Consider the following 17,748-nt stretch of genomic DNA (forward strand, 5'->3'; position numbering starts at 1 on the left):
GAGTTATGGGAATGTGAGTGTGGTGTAATGGGAATGCGGGTGTGGGGTTATGGGAATGCGGGTGTGCGGTTATGGGAATATGGGTTTGGGGTTATGGGAATGCGGAAGTGAGGTTATGGGAATGTGGGTGCGTGGTTATGGGAATGCAGTGTGGGGTTATGGGAATGTGGGTGTGCAGTTATGGGAATGCAGAGTGGGGTTATGGGATTACGGGTGTGGGGTTATGGGATTGCGGGTGTGATGTAACGGGAATGCTGGTGTGGGGTTATAGAATTACGGGTGTGGTGTTATGCGAATGCGGGCGTCGGGTTATGGGAATGCAGGTGTGGGGTTATGGGAATGCAGTGTGGGGTTATGGGAATGCGGGTGTGGGGTTATGGGATTACGGGTGTGGGGTTATGGGAATGCGAGTGTGGGATTATGGAAATGTAGGTGTGGGGTTACGGAAATGCTGGTGTGGGGTGAAGGGAATGCTGGTGTGGGGTTACGGGAATGCGGGTGTGGGGTTACGGGAATGCAGTGTGCGGTTACGGGAATGCGGGTGTGGGGTTACGGGAATGCGGGTGTGGGGTTACGGGAATGCAGTGTGGGGTTACGGAAATGTGGGTGCGTGGTTACGGAATGCGGGTGTGGGGTTACGGGAATGCGGGTGCGGGGTTACGGGAATGCGGGTGCGGGTTTACGGGAATGCAGTGTGGGGTTATTGGAGTGCGGGTATGGGGTTATGGGAATGCAGTGTGGGGTTATGGGAATGTAGGTTTGGGGTTATGAAAATGCTGGTGCGCGGTTATGGGAATGCTGCTGTGGGGTTATGGGAATGCTGTTGTGGGGTTATGGGAATGTGGGTGTGCTGTTATGGGAATGCAGTGTGGGGTTATGGGAATGCGGGTGTGGTGTAATGGGAATGCGGGTGTGGGGTTATGGGAATGCGGGTGTGCGGTTATGGGAATGTGGGTGTGGGGTTATGGGAATGTGGGAGTGAGGTTATGGGAATGCAGGTGTGGGGTTATGGGAATGCTGCTGTGCGGTTATGGGAATGCGGGTGTGGGTTTATGGGAATGCGGGTGCGCGGTTATGGGAATGCTGTTGTGGGTTTATGGGAATGCTGTTGTGGGGTTATGGGAATGCTGTTGTGGGGTTATGGGAATGCGGGTGTGGGGTTATGGGAATGCTGTTGTGGGGTTATGGGAATGATGGTGTTGGATTATGGAAATGCGGGTGCGCAGTTATGGGAATGCAATGTGGGGTTATGGGAATGTGGGTGTGCAGTTATGGGAATGCAGTGAGGAGTTATGGGAATGCGGGTGTGGTGTAATAGGAATGCGGGTGTGGGGTTATGGGAATGCTGCTGTGCGGTTATGGGAATGTGGGTGCGCGGTTATGGGAATGCAGTGTGGGGTTATGGGAATGTGGGTGTGCAGTTATTGGAATGCAGTGTGGGTTTATGGGATTACGGGTGTGGGGTTATGGGATTGCGGGTGTGAAGTAACGGGAATGCTGGTGTGGGGTTATAGAATTACGGGTGTGGTGTTATGGGAATGCGGGTTTCGGGTTAAGGGAATGCGGGTGTGGGGTTATGGGAATGCAGTGTGGGGTTATGGGAATGCGGGTGTGGGGTTATGTGAATGCGGGTGTGGGGTTATGCGAATGTGGGTGTTTGGTTATGGGAATGCTGGTGTGGGGTTATGGGATTACGGGTGTGCTGTTATGGGAATGTGGGTGTGGGGTTATGGAAATGTAGGTGTGTGGTTACGGGAATGCTGGTGTGGGGTTACGGGAATGCGGTTGTGGGGTTCTGGAAATGCGGGTGTGGGGTTATGGGAATGCAGTGTGGGGTTAAGGGAATGCAGTGTGGGGTTATGGGAATGTGGGTGTGGGGTTATGGGAATGCAGTGTGGGGTTATGGGAATGCAGAGTGGGATTATGGGAATGCAGGTGTGGGGTTATGGAAATGCAGTGTGGGGTTATGGGAATGCTGATGTGGGGTTATGGGAATGTAGGTTTGGGTTTATGGGAATGCTGGTGCGCGGTTATGGGAATGCTGTTGTGGGGTTATGGGAATGCTGTTGTGGGGTTATGTGAATGCTGTTGTGGGGTTATGGGAATGCTGTTGTGGGGTTATGGGAATGCTGTTGTGGGGTTATGGGAATGCTGTTGTGGGGTTATGGGAATGCGGGTGTGGGGTTATGGGAATGCTGTTGTGGGGTTATGGGAATGATGGTGTGGGATTATGGGAGTGCGGGTGCGCGGTTATGGGAATGCACTGTGGAGTTATGGGAATGCGGGTGTGGTGTAATGGGAATGCGGGAGTGAGGTTATGGGAATGCAGGTGTGGGGTTATGGGAATGCTGCTGTGCAGTTATGGGAATGCGGGTGTGGGGTTATGGGAATGCGGGTGTGCGGTTATGGGAATGCTGTTCTGGGGTTATGGGAATGCTGTTGTGGGGTTATGGGAATGCTGTTGTGGGGTTATGGGAATGCGGTTATGGGGTTATGGGAATGCTGTTGTGGGGTTATGGGAATGATGGTTTGGGATTATGGGAATGCGGGTGTGGGGTTATGTGAATGCTGTTGTGGGGATATGGGAATGATGGTGTGGGATTATGGGGATGCGGTTGCGCTGTTATGGGAATGCAGTGTGGGGTTATGGGAATGTGGGTGTGCAGTTATTGGAATGCAGTGTGGAGTTATGGGAATGCGAGTGTGGTGTAATGGGAATGCGGGTGTGGGGTTATGGGAATGCGGGTGTGCGGTTATGGGAATGTGGGTTTGGGTTATAGGAATGCGGAAGTGAGGTTATGGGAATGTGGGTGCGTGGTTATGGGAATGCAGTGTGGGGTTATGGGAATGTGGGTGTGCAGTTATGGGAATGCAGTGTGGGGTTATGGGATTACGGGTGTGGGGTTATGGGATTGCGGGTGTGATGTAACGGGAATGCTGGTGTGGGGTTATAGAATTACGGGCGTGGTGTTATGGGAATGCGGGTGTCGGGTTATGGGAATGCGGGTGTGGGGTTATGGGAATGCGGGTGTGGGGTTATGGGAATGCAGTGTGGGGTTATGAGAATGCAGTGTGGGGTTATGGGAATGCGGGTGTGGGGTTATGGGATTACGGGTGTGGGGTTATGGGAATGCGAGTGTGGGGTTACGGGAATGCGGGTGCGGGGTTACGGGAATGCGGGTGCGGGTTTACGGGAATGCAGTGTAGGGTTACGGGAATGTGGGTGCGTGGTTACGGGAATGCGGGTGTGCGGTTACGGGAATGCGGGTGCGGGGTTACGGGAATGCGGGTGCGGGTTTACGGGAATGTAGTGTGGGGTTATTGGAGTGCGGGTATGGGGTTATGGGAATGCAGTGTGGGGTTATGGGAATGTAGGTTTGGGGTTATGAAAATGCTGGTGCGCGGTTATGGGAATGCTGCTGTGGGGTTATGGGAATGCTGTTGTGGGGTTATAGAATTACGGGTGTGGGGTTATGGGATTGCGGGTGTGAAGTAACGGGAATGCTGGTGTGGGGTTATAGAATTACGGGTGTGGTGTTATGGGAATGCGGGTTTCGGGTTATGGGAATGTGGGTGTGGGGTTATGGGAATGCGGGTGTGGAGTTATGGGAATGCAGTGTGGGGTTATGGGAATGTGGGTGTGGGGTTATGTGAATGCGGGTGTGGGGTTATGCGAATGTGCGTGTTCGGTTTTGGGAATGCTGGTGTGGGGTTATGGGATTACGGGTGTGGTGTTATGGGAATGCGGGTGTGGGGTTATGGAAATGTAGGTGTGGGGCTACGGGAATGCTGGTGTGGGGTTACGGGAATGCGGGTGTGGGGTTACGGGAATGCAGTGTGGGGTTATGGGAATGCGGGTGTGGGGTTACGGGAATGCGGGTGTGGGGTTACGGGAATGCAGTGTGGGGTTACGGGAATGCGGGTGTGTGGTTACGGGAATGCGGGTGTGGGGTTACGGGAATGCGGGTGTGTGGTTACCGGAATGCAGGTGCGGGGTTACTGGAATGCGGGTGCGGGGTTACGGGAATGTGGGTGCGGGGTTACGGGAATGCGGGTGTGGGGTTATGGGAATGCGGGTGTTGGGTTACGGGAATGGAGTGTAGGGTTATGGGAGTGCGGATGTGGGGTTATGGGAATGCGGGTGTGGGGTTATGGGAATGCTTTGTGCGGTTAAGGCTAAATAGGTTTGGTGTTGTGGGAATGCGGGTTTGGGGTTTTGGGAATGCAGGTGTGGGATTATCGGAATGCCATGTGCGGTTTTGTGTAAACAGGCGTGGGTTATGGGAATGTGGGTGTTTGGTTATGGGGATAAGGGTGTAGGGTTATGGGTGGGTTACCCTAGGTAAAAGCACGGGGCTGTGCTTATACCAGTGTGGGGTTTTGATGCTGTGTGGAGGTATGTGGTGTGAGGTGGGCTTATAGGAACGTGTCGGTTTGGTTATGGGCGTTTGGTGGATGATATGGGAATCGGGCGGGCCGGGGGTTGGGAGTGGGGGGTGTGGGGGCGGTGGTGGTATATAGTTGTCTGGTGTGGTATATAGGGGCATAGTGTGGTACATAGCAGAATGTTGTGGTATATAGGTATATGCTGTGGTATATAGGAGTATGGTGTGGTATATAGGAGTATGGTGTGGTATATAGGAGTATGGTGTGGTATATAGGAGTATAGTGTGGTATATAGGATTATGCTGTGGTATATAGGAGTGTGCTGTGGTATATAGGAGTGTGCTGTGCTATATAGGAGTATGCTGCGGTATATAGTAGTATGGTGTGGTATATAGGAGTATGGTGTGGCATATAGGAGTATGGTGTGGTATATAAGAGTGTGCTGTGGTATTTAGGAGTATGGTGTGTTATATAGGAGTACGGTGTGGTATATTGGAGTCTGCTGTGGTAGTTAGGAGTATGGTGTGGTATAAAGGGGTATGGTGTGGTATATAGGAGTATGCTGTGGTATATAGGAGTGTGCTCTGGTATATAGGAGTATGGTGTGGGAAATAGGAGTATGCTGTGGCATATAGGAGTATGGTGTTGTATATAGGAGTATGGTGTGGTATATAGGAGTATGGTGTTGTATATAGGCGTATTGTGTGGTAAAAAGGTGTATGGTATGGTATATAGGAGTATGGTGTGGTATATAGGAGTATGATGTGGTATATAGGAGTATGCTGTGGTATATAGGAGTATGGTGTGGTATATAGGAGTATGGTGTGGTATATAGGAGTATGGTGTGGTATATAGGAGTATTGTGTGGTATATAGATGTATGGTGTGATATATAGGTGTATGGTGTGGTATATAGGTGTATGGTGTGATATATAGATGTATGGTGTGGTATATAGGTGTATGGTGTGATATATAGGTGTATGGTGTGATATATAGGTGTATGGTGTGATATATAGGTGTATGGTGTGGTATATAGGTGTATGGTGTGATATATAGGTGTATGGTGTGCTATATAGGTGTATGGTGTGATATATAGTTGTATGGTGTGGTATATAGTTGTATGGTGTGATATATAGGTGTATGGTGTGGTATATAGGTGTATGGTGTGATGTATAGGTGTATGGTGTGGTATATAGGAGTATGGTGTGGTATATAGGTGTATGGTGTGGTATATAGTAGTATGGTGTGGGATAAAACAAGTTATAGGGGGTGTGAGTGGTGTGGGGCAGGCTGGGAAGTACGGATTGGAGGCTGTAAATCAAGGTAACTAGTACAAACCCACAATCAGCCCAATCGGCCTCCTACAAATCAACCACTGAGCGCTATGATATGTAATGCTAGAAACGCTCAGCAAATGAGGCAAAATCTGTGGGGAGAGAAGCAGAGTTTAACGGGCTGGAATTTACATATGTAAAATAGGTCAGGTGACAAGCCCAACACCGCCCACCCACCCCCGAGCTCAACACCGCCCACCCACCCCCGAGCTCAACACCTCCCACCCACCCCCGAGCTCAACACCTCCCACCCAGCCCCGAGCTCACCACCACAACACAGTATGTGGGCTGGTAGCAAGACTAGCAGCCTGCCTGCCATATTTAAATAAATAATCAAAGTTTGTTGACAATTGACCTCAATAATACGCTATCCACACCATAATATGGTTGGCCTGAGAGACGGGTGGGATTGGGCAGGCTATTTTTTAAGAAGTGTTTTTAAAAAGGTGGGAAGGAAAGGGGATACTATCTCTGGGGTGGTGCCCTTTGGGCATCGGGGCAGCGACCTATGATATGAACCCGCTTTCTTCCACTCGCCTGCTCTCCAAACCCTACTAACTCCACCTTCCCACCCAGTACCAACAGGGCCCACTAACCTGATCTTGGCACTGCAGGGACTGCTGGAGCTGCCGGCCAATCGGACTTCCTCCCAGTGAGGGGCAGAAGACACACTCTCCACCAATTTTTCTTGCCCGGTAGATGTTATGGCTGCGGGGCAGCCTGGCATTGGCTTCCTGCCCACTTTCCTGTAGGGGACGAGTCATCCGCCTCACTCCCTCGGAATATGCAGCCCAAAGTTTCAAATCAATGAGTTTTCACAGAAATATATAACGTTAACTTGGTTCCACTCTCTGTAAGTGCTGCCTGAATTGATGAGTGTTTCCTACATTTTGACATGTCTGTTTTTCAGTTTGCCGCCTTCAGGATTCATACACAGATATACTGAAGGCACAAGAATAACGGATTTAAAAAGCAGAGTGATAGCCTCCTAAAATTGAATTGGCCAGAAAGGGTGGATCTTTTGTATGTATGCAAAGGAGATTATTGGCACTCAGCATGAAGGACTGAAAATAACAGCAATAGAGGGTAAGGAAAGTATTTTCTTAACAAACCCTGATGAAATAAGAGAAGGAACACATTGATGAACTATATTCGAAAATGGAAAATCTGAAAGGAATCAGCTAGATGAAGAGAATAATGTTAACATCAATTTTATTGGAATATAGATATGAAAAGTGAGATATGAGCAGCATGAAATGAGATAAAAATAAAAATACCTGGAAAAACTCAGCAGGTCTGGCAGCAACTGCGGAAAGGAACACAGTTAACGTTTCGAGTCTTCTTCTGTTGAAGAGTCATATGGACTTGAATCATTAAGTGTGTTCCTCTCCGCAGATGCTGCCAGACCTGCTGAGTTTTTCCAGGTATTTTTATTTTTGTTTTGGATTTCCAGCATCCGCAGTTTTTTGCTTTTATGAAATGAGATAACTTGAAAAGTGGCTGTAATAGATGAAATATCTGTAGAATTCATTAAGCACATGGGGAAAGCATAACATGAAAGATTACTAAACTGTGCAAAGATATTCACTGATCAGGAATGAGGAACGGCCAAAGGACTTCATGCTGACAATAATTAGCACCATAAGAAAGAAGCCAAAGGCATGCTGATGTTCTGACTTTTGTAAAATTAGTCTAATTGCCCATGTATCGAAGATTGTGTTGAGAATTGTAACAAAGAGAGGGGATGCAGAAATACATCGGAGATGACCAGATTGAATTCCAGGTCCGAAGAGAGACAAGAGAAGTGTCGGAGATTAATCGCACTGAGGCATCATTTCGTCATAGGAACCCCATTTATTACTTGTGCACAAGGGAGAACAATACAGCGAGAGTTATTGTACTGTCTCCAAGCAGAATACACAGAGACTTGCTTCAAAGCATTTTACAACCAATCAGTACATTTTGTCCATCTCAATCCACTCATTTGCATAAGTTTACTGACCATTCCAGGTTCCAGTGAATTTCCATTCCTACAACACAGATGCAGTTATTTATAACTTAACGATCACAACTTTGATTACATTCGGCCCAAGAGAGAGACACATGGAATGTCTCAAGGCCCGTTCTACTAGAGTGGTCAGACAAGATGCTATTGTTCTTCAAGGTTGCAGTGTTTTTCTCTTAGGCTCAAGCATTTAATTCAATTGCTCCATTAACCCTTTCAATACTGAGTGACTCCCTCTATAGTTGTTTTTAGGCCACCACAGAAGCAATCGGCATTATAAAAGTAATGAGTGAACGAAGTTTAGAATTTGGACTGGAATTATATGTTTGTTTTGTAGATGCTGAAATAGCATTCAATTTGGTTGACTGGATTAAGCTTTTGACAGAGCTGAAAGACACTGAGTAGACCGGAGAGACAGACGACTATTACAGACAGGAGAGAGACAGGCAAACGGTACTTATTTCCTCTCACTATCTGTCTGTAAGAAGATGGTGTTTTGAATAACTTTAAAGTATGCGATGATTTCTTTCCCCCAACCCTCGGTTTGTGTGATCCAATTTACTAATAATCTGCAGCAAACTCGCGTAATAATTAACCATGAAGGTTAGTTTATTTCACATTCAAAACCAGGAAAGGAACTTTTGCAACTTCTCAATCCACCCCACGCAAACACACGTGCACACGCACACAATAGAAAGAGAAATTTTACAACTATGGATAGCAAGAACCACAGTACAAGAACCACAGAAATGAATGTTAGTTCACATGATTTCCAGAGTCAGGGTCCAATGAGGAATTCTTTTACGTAGGAGTTCAAGTTCAACTGGCTGAAGACCGAAGTTGTAGAGTTTGCTTTACAGTTGGTGTTGATAACGCAAGATGAAGTTGGCATAGAAACTGTGTCGGTTCTGCTGATAATGTCAGGAAATCTTCCGGCAGAACCAGGCTTGAGAAGCAGGCTGTTGTTCTGCCTGGAGGTGAGCTTCTTGGTGGTTCACCAATTAGATGTTAAACAGTTGGCTGCTTGTGAGGCTAAAGATGTAATGTTAAAACTGTACAAAAAGGCCAGAGGCTTAGGTCATGTGAAATGTTGTATTAGTGGTTAATTGCTGAATAACAATCATGGTCTAGCCAGCAACATCCTATGAAAAAACGTAAAGAAAAAAAATGTTGCATTGTTGCTCAGGAAGATTCTATTCCGAGTCACTGTCCTTATCCACCTTACAGTCCCATTGTATCTACTAGACAGTTCCAGTACTTAAGGGCTCCCTCAACCTGTGACTGTGATGCCCCTTTAGGTGGTCATGCACTTTCCTTTTTCTATCTTGCTCCCTCTTCCTGTGTGAGCTGCAGGTTCTTGCTGGGCTCTTCATCAGGGCATAAATTATATTATAAATATTTTTTTCCGAACTTGCCTCTGTCCATTCTCACTCTTGCTGAAGATGTTGATCTTAGTCCTCTGTTTGAACCTTCAGCCATGGTGGTGACAGGGATTCCCAGATTCTGATACTCTGTGATGCATATATTAATCGGTAAGTTAAACAGAAATATCAAATTGAGAAGGATAACATTGCCTGGTTAAACATATCAGTCCATCCTCCCCCATTAGTACAACAGCTGTGAGCCGTGACAATGAGCAATTTACAAGTATTATATTCACTTCCGTACATCAGGTGTGACACAGACAGCTGTCCAGTGAAATCCAGTGAGTCCCACTGATCTACACAACTCAGTTTCTGATGGGATCCCATCTGGGAAAGCCGATTGATAAGATTTACTCACACAGTGCAAGCCAAATCTAGACATTTCGGAGATGGAGAATATTCTTAAGGGAAATGTGGATCTTGGTGATCATTGGTGAATTAAATGATCCTTCACTTGGTGTTAAGCAGTATGGCGGGATTGTATTATTGTCAGGTTTGTGTTTAATATTCCTGATTTGATGAATTTTGATATTAAGCTCTGGTAATTTATGAATGATATCTATCCACAAACCTTCATAAGTGGTTCCTCTGGGTAGTGACATTGTTTGTGTGAGATGTAACCTGGTTGGTGTTTCTACTGAATATATTCACCATATCTCTCATCGTGTCAGAACCTGACTGATGAACACTGTAGGAGGTGAGGATATTTATCTCTCTTCTACTAACATTAACACTAATGCATAATGTAATCATCAAGGCATCCTTAAATAAGCCCATATGGTTCGAACTGAGGAACAAAAAAAGGGACAGTCATACTGTTGGGAGAGTACCATAGACATCCACAGAGTCAGAAAGAGATTAATGAGCATATATGTATAGACATTGCTGAGAAGTGCAGAATCAATATGGCAGTGATCATAATGGATTTCAATTATCCTAATGTTAACTGAGATAAATTCAATGTAAAAAGGTACAGAGGGCAATGAATAATTAAAATATTTTTTTTTCCCAAAACTATACTTTATTCATAAGATTTATAAAATCTTACGACTGTTCAACATTGACATTTTATAAAGTGCAAAACAAATCAGTTTCTTCCAATTCTCCAATGTTACTCACTCCAGTCAGAATCACAGTCAATATTTGCAATGTTTATTAAATGTCAAACATATAGCCCGATGGGATTTTTCAGTTTCCATCCCCTCAGTGTTCTATGGTTGAAGAGCCTTAAACAGTGACATTTGCCCATTGTGGCAACTGCCCCAAGCTTTAGTGCACTTTCTGAACTTTTTAGCCGTTTATCTTCAGACATTCGAGAGCCGCAAGGCACAGACAACCTTTACAGGTCTTTTTATTACTATTGCTTTCAGATACTACTATCTTTAACTTTTTTATTAATTTCAATAACCATAAAGTACATATACTACAATTTCTAAATATTAATTAATGTCCATACTTTAGATAATCATTGCTAGCGTTCGAGGCCTTGGGAATCTCCATCCTGGAATGGCCGGGACTCCACTCGAATCGGCATCAATCTCTGGGTGCACTTTGGCCATGTCTGTTTTAGTGTACCCTTCAGCACGCAGCCATGGGCCCTAGAATGTACCAGTCTGTAACACTTGGTCATGAACAACTCTTTACACTGGAAGACCAACAAGTTTCTGGCAGACCAAAGAGCACCTTTCATCAGGTTAATGGTCCTCCAAACATGTTTGATGTTTTTCTCATTAGGAACCCCTGGGAGCAGCACATAGAGCAGAGCCCTACATCACAGGGGGAACCTTTTTTTTCCAAAAAATATACTGTATACACAGAATTTGTGAAAGTCATTACTTGATCATTCAAAGTTGACACGAGAAAGTTTAAACAAAGAATAATTAAAATCTATTTAGCCGAACCTTTTTTAGTCAGTACGTAGCAAGCCCAATTTAAGTTGGGAAGGTGGAAGGGGTATCGTGGGAGAAACTTTTAGTGATAATGATCATAATTCAGTTTGATTTAGTGTAGTTATGGAAAAGGATAAAGATAAAGTAAAAAGTAAAAGGCCAATTTTACTAAACTGAGATGTGATTTGGCAAAAGTGGACTGGAAACAATTTTTTGAACGTAAATCCATATCAGAGCAGCGGGAGACATTTTAAGGCGGAAGTAAAGAGGTCTCAGAGCAAATATGCTGCTACAGAGGAGTGGGATCTCCAAATCTTGCCCCTCACACCCCACCCCCATTGCATGTCAAAGCAGAGTATGATAAAGCCAAATAGGGAATATGTAAAATGCCAAGAGTCAATAATGCAGAAAGCCAAGAACAGTATAGAAAGTACAGTAGAGCAATTAAAAAGGAACTTAGCAAAACAAAGAGAGGGCATAAAAAATATTGGCAAATAAGATCAACGAAAACGAGAAGATATTTTGTAGAGACATAAAGAACAACAAGATATCTAAGAAATAAGTAGCAATGGCTAAACAACAAAACAGTAACTTGTGTATGGAGACAGAAAACATGGCCTTGGTAGATAGTGAATACTTTGCATCTGTTTTCACAAAAGAGGGGGACAAAGCAGACATGTTAGTTAAGGAGGAGAATGTGAAACATTGGATGGGAAAAATCGACTGGGGGAGGAAATACTTAGGTATTCAGCATTATTGAAAGTGGATAAATCAGCAGACCTGGATGAAATGTATTCCAGGTTGCGAAGACAACTTAAGGTATAAATAGTGGATGCTCTGACCATCACTTCCAACTGTTCTCTGGCGAGAGTCAGTGGACTAGAACTGCTAATGTTGGACTGTTATTTGAAATGGCAGGAATGAATCGATTGAGTAATTCAGGCCAGTCAACTTGATCTTAGCAGTGGGAAAATTGGTAAAACAATTCTGAGAGACATTATAAATCATCATATAGAAAGGCATAAATTTGTTAAAGGAAGGTGATGCCTCACTAACCTCACTGATTCTTTTTCTGAGACGGTAAAACAGAGAGTCACTGTGATAACGTTGTTAATGCAGTCTACAAAGATTTTAGCAAGGCTTTTGACAAGGTTCCACATGGCAGACTAGTCAGAAAGCCCATGGGATCTAACAAAAAGTGATAGGTTGGATCCAAAGTTGGTTCTGTGGCCAGTGGTAAAATGCAATGGTGGATGAATATATTTGTGTCTGAAAAGCTATTTCCAATGGGGTTTCACAGGGCTCAGTACACGGTGCCTTGCTGCTTGTGGTATACATCAACGATCCAGACTTAAACACATTAGTAATCTACCCAAGGAGAGGTCCTCTGATCATTTCTCCACTCTTCACAGTCCTGCACATTCCTCTTCAGTTGTTCATAAGAGACTTCCATTTCCAACTTCAATGAGTAATCTGCCGAGGGAGAAAAATCCATGAGGTGGTTTTCTTTTGCCTTCGTGTGTTCATACAGGAACCACAAATCCTCTTCCAGAAGAATCCTCCACCTGTAGCACCTGTTCTCCCTCTAGCTCTTCCACCATCACCACCCTGGTTCCACCGCCATTGACCATTGAACATGGGACACTTAATTGCACCTGGAAATAATTGCACTCCCACTCCCTGAGTTCTCAAGTGAGCCTGCTGCCCTGAATTAAATGTAGGAGGCATGATTAATAAGCTTGAAAATGGCATGCAAATTGGCCGAGTGAGGAAGTGAGGAAGAAAGCTGTAGAATGCAGGGAGGCGCCAATGGACTAATCAACTGGACAGAAAAACGGCAAATGAAAATCAGGGTGACCAACTCTAGCCAAAAAAATAAGGGACACTTCGCCCTGGGGGTTGCTGACAAGACCTTGGGAACTGGGGGTGGCGGGGTGGTGGAGCGGCGGGAAGGTTGCTGCCGACACATTGGGTGGAGGTGGGGGTGCTAATGGGGACAGGGGTGGGAGGGGTTGCTCGTGGTGTCTTGAGGTCAGGGAGGGGCTGTGAATTGGTTCTTGAGTCATGCATGGGACTTCTGCTGTGATAAAAACCCCAAAGATGCTGGCACGGACGCCATCACCTGAACACCCTCAGAATCTGAAACCACCGACCTGATGAGGCATGTACAGACACAAAGCATGCAGAGACAGGAGAAATCCTCAACAAATCACATCCTGAGAAGGGCTGATCCAGGATATGGGGTGAAAAGCCAAATTACAGGACACGTTTACAGAGAATCCAGGACGGTTGCTCACCCTGATGGAAATCAATCCAAAGAAATGTGGTGACAAATTTAGCAAGGACAAACAAGCCAAGGAAATACACAACAAATGGTAGGATTAGAAAAATAGGGAACAAAGGAACAAAGGCATGTTGGAGTGCAGGATGGGTGGCTAAGAAGACAGACGGGATATTGGTAGGATTGGTAAAAGAGGGAACTCAGAGGGGCAGAGAGATGTTGGGGTCCAGGACAAGTGGTTAAGATGACATTTGGGAAACTGGACGAGGCCTAAACTGTAAGATGCTACATTAAACTTAGCTCCAACCTGCAAAAAAATTGCTGCTACTTCATTTCAGTGTAGATGATGCACGTTATATCCTTGTTATCCCACTACATCAATCAGGATGAAACTACTTATTTTAGTTTAGCAAGTTATGAATTGGGAATGGGATCATACCCTTATTCTGTGAGAGTTAGAGCTCAGCCCTCTGTGTGAAAGCTGCGGCCCATCCTCAAGATGATTTCAATTCAAACATTCCTCACTTGCTTCAGAGCAGGGAGATGCCATTCTAGTGTAATCAAATCCAACCAGTTCGACAACTTGTGGCCAATTCAACCGTGAACGAATTTTGTTAGAAGTTTTACTTTAACGCTTCTTGTTCCAGAGATGTTCAGTAAAGCAGACGAATGGTTAGGAACAAGTTGTGGCTTTCCATCTGGGACATTGGAAATTTTAACAAATATCAATTTCCAGATATAAAAGCAAAATGCTACGAATGCTGGAAATCTGAAATAAAAACAGAAAATGCTGAAAGAACTCAGCAAGTCTGGTAGCATTTTTGGAGAGGAAAATAGCGTTAGCATTTTGAGTCTGTATGACGCTTCTTCAGAATATATTGATTTTCTGAAGTTAGTGTTTGGACCGAGAGCCAAGGAGCCAGTGCCTGTCAATCAGCTGAGGGAAAGATTGTTTCTGTACATGAGGTAGTTAACCATGTAACCGCCAAATTAAACTGTTTCTGAGCAACAATGGTTGCAGTTGTTGGGGGAATTAGTACTAACATTCCACAGTTACATTTATCATTGTAAATCAGCAGCAGATACACTTAAAGGGTGGATTCTGGCTCATTGAATTATTCAGGAAGGAGATGCTCAGATTGTCATTAGTTCAGGTTAGCAAATGAAGTTAACCAAAGGCAGGTCAGCGTTGGCTGTCCTTTGATTTGAGGATGACATCTGCTCATGGTAGATGGAGTTAGGTTACAGATCAGGCCTATATTAATTAAATAGGGCAATGAGTTCAAAAGGCAGATTGACAGCCCACCAGTTCCTACATTTAAACATTGCCTGAATAGTAAATTGCAGCATTTAATAAATGTAAAGTTCCTGGAAAATTTGAATGTCCCTTTTAACTGGATGACATTGGCCTTTTTTTATTTCAGGTTGATTAGCATTTTTGTGAAATTCACATAATTCCAATGAAGATCAGATAATCCATTCAAGAGGGCAAACTTTGTAAATTATAGTTTACCAAAAACATTTCAAATGCTCCATTCTGTGTCCAGTCAGAGTTAAAGAGCGATGCCCCAAAACTTACCGATAGTTTTATTTCAGGATCGACCAAAAGCTCTGAACAAGAGATTCTCCATTGAGAGACTTTAATTATAAAGATTCTGAAAATGCTGATTTCTGCCCAGAAGCGGATCCAATGTGTGCAGGAATCTGGATTGCAAGCTATACCCCATCACGTTTAAAGAATGATCTTGTTGTAAAATTGATCTGAGACAGGACAGAGCAATCTGCACTCTGACACTGTTTCGAACGCTCTGCCTCTGCCAGGCGAGTTCCAGCCATTCTCCTGCACCCACTTTACACAGAATGTTGTTTCTCTATGTGTGAACTGCAGACACGGTGCACTCCAATTAAACTGATCAACTTTAACCACAGCAATACACAAGTAAGTTCCGCCTTTTCCAAATACTTTATTTGTGCAATGTTAAGATCCACTGTGGCGTTATGACATGTGCCTAGTTTTCTTTTCCTTAACTTAATCTGATCCTTTGGGAAGATGTCACGATCTTGGTGCATTTAATTCCTTTCATTACTGGCCTCGCTTTATGAATTCACTTTAGTGGCTCAAGAATCACTGGCACCGTTAGTAATAATAACTCGTTAAATGTGTCCGTTACAAACAGAATTAGTTCAAACCTCCGCTGTAACAAAGAGGGCTATCAGAGATAAAAAGAAAGTCCAGGATCCTGCTACTGCCAGGTGTGTATAGGGTTTCACAGTGTATCAGGATCCTGCCAGGTGTGTACAGGGTTTCACAGTGTATCAGGATCCTGCCAGGTGTGTATGGGGTTTTCACAGTGTCTCAGGAACCTGCCAGGTGTGCACGGGGTTTCAAAGAGAATCAGGTTCCGGCCAGGTGTGTGCGGGGTTTAACAGTGTATCAGGATCCTGCCAAATGTGTGCGGGGTTTAACAGTGTATCAGGATCCTGCCAGGTGTGTACGGGGTTTCACAGTGTATCAGGGTCCTGCCAGGTGTGTGCGGGGTTTCACAGTGTATCAGGGTCCTGCCAGGTGTGCACGGCGTTTCACAGTGTATCAGGATCCTGCCAGGAGTGTACGGGGTTTCACAGTATATCAGGATCATGCCAGGTGTGTGCAGTGTTTCATAGTGTATCAGGATCCTGCCAGGTGTGTACAGGGTTTCACAGTGTATCGGGGTCATGCCAGGTGTGTACTGGGATTCATAGTGTATCAGGATATTGCCAGGTGTGTACAGGGTTTCACAGTGTATCAGGATCCGGCTAGGTGTGAATGGGGTTTCACAGAGAATCAGGATCCTGCCAGGTGTGTGCGGGGTTTAACAGTGTTTCAGGATCCTGCCAGGTGTGTGCGGGGTTTAACAGTGTATCAGGATCCTGCCAGGTGTGTACGGGGTTTCACAGTGTATCAGGGTCCTGCCAGGTGTGTGCGGGGTTTCACAGTGTATCAGGGTCCTGCCAGGTGTGCACAGGGTTTCACAGTGTATCAGGATCCTGCCAGGTGCGTACGGGGTTTCACAGTGTGTCAGGATCCTGCCAGGTGTGTGCAGTGTTTCGTAGTGTATCAGGATCCTGCCAGGTGTGTACAGGGTTTCACAGTGTATCGGGGTCCTGCCAGGTGTGTAGTGGGTTTCATAGTGTATCAGGATATTACCAGGTGTGTACAGGGTTTCACAGTGTATCAGGATCCTGCCAGGTGTGAATGCGGTTTTCACAGTGTCTCAGGATCCTGCCAGGTGTGTACGGGGTTACACAGTGTCTCAGGATCCTGCCAGGTGTATACGGTGTTTAACAGTGTATCAGGATCCAGTCAGGTGTGTGCACGGTTTCACAGTGTATCAGTATCCTGCCAGGTGTGTACGGGGTTTCAGAGTTCATCAGGATCATGCCAGGAGTGTACTGGGTTTCACAGTGTCTCAGGATCCTGCCAGGTGTGTACTGGGTTTCACAGTGTATCAGGATCCTGCCAGGTGTGTACGGGGTTTCACAGTGGATCAGGATCCTGCCAGGTATGTACAGGGTTTCACAGTGTATCAGGATCCTGCCAGGTGTGTACGGGGTTTCACAGTGTATCAGGATCCTGCCAGGTGTGTACTGGGTCTCAGAGTGTCTCAGGATCCTGTCAGGTGTGTACTGGGATTCATAGTGAATCAGGAACCTGCCAGGTGTGCACTGGGATTCATAGTGTATCAGGATCCTGCCAGGTTTGTACGGGGTTTCACAGTGTATCGGGATCCTGCCAGGTGTGTACAGGGTTTCACAGTTTATCGGGATCCTGCCAGGTGTGTACGGGGTATCACAGTGTATCAGGATCCTGCCAGGTGTGTTTGAGGTTTAACAGTGTATCAGGATCCTGCCAGGTGTGTACTGGGTTTCACAGTGTATCAGGATCCTGCCAGGTGTGTACGGGGTTTCACAGTGGATCAGGATCCTGCCAGGTATGTACAGGGTTTCACAGTGTATCAGGATCCTGCCAGGTGTGTACGGGGTTTCACAGTGTATCAGGATCCTGCCAGGTGTGTACTGGGTCTCAGAGTGTCTCAGGATCCTGTCAGATGTGTACTGGGATTCATAGCGAATCAGGAACCTGCCAGGTGTGCACTGGGATTCATAGTGTATCAGGATCCTGCCAGGTTTGTACGGGGTTTCACAGTGTATCGGGATCCTGCCAGGTGTGTACAGGGTTTCACAGTTTATCGGGATCCTGCCAGGTGTGTACGGGGTATCACAGTGTATCAGGATCCTGCCAGGTGTGTTTGAGGTTTAACAGTGTATCAGGATCCTGCCAGGTGTGTGCGGGGTTTAACAGTGTATCAGGATCCTGCCAGGTGTGTACGGGGTTTCACAGTGTATCAGGGTCCTGCCAGGTGTGTGCGGCGTTTCACAGTGTATCAGGG

The sequence above is a fragment of the Cetorhinus maximus genome, chromosome 11 (assembly GCF_964194155.1).
Source record: "Cetorhinus maximus chromosome 11, sCetMax3.hap1.1, whole genome shotgun sequence".
NCBI classification, from domain to species: Eukaryota; Metazoa; Chordata; class Chondrichthyes; order Lamniformes; family Cetorhinidae; genus Cetorhinus; species Cetorhinus maximus.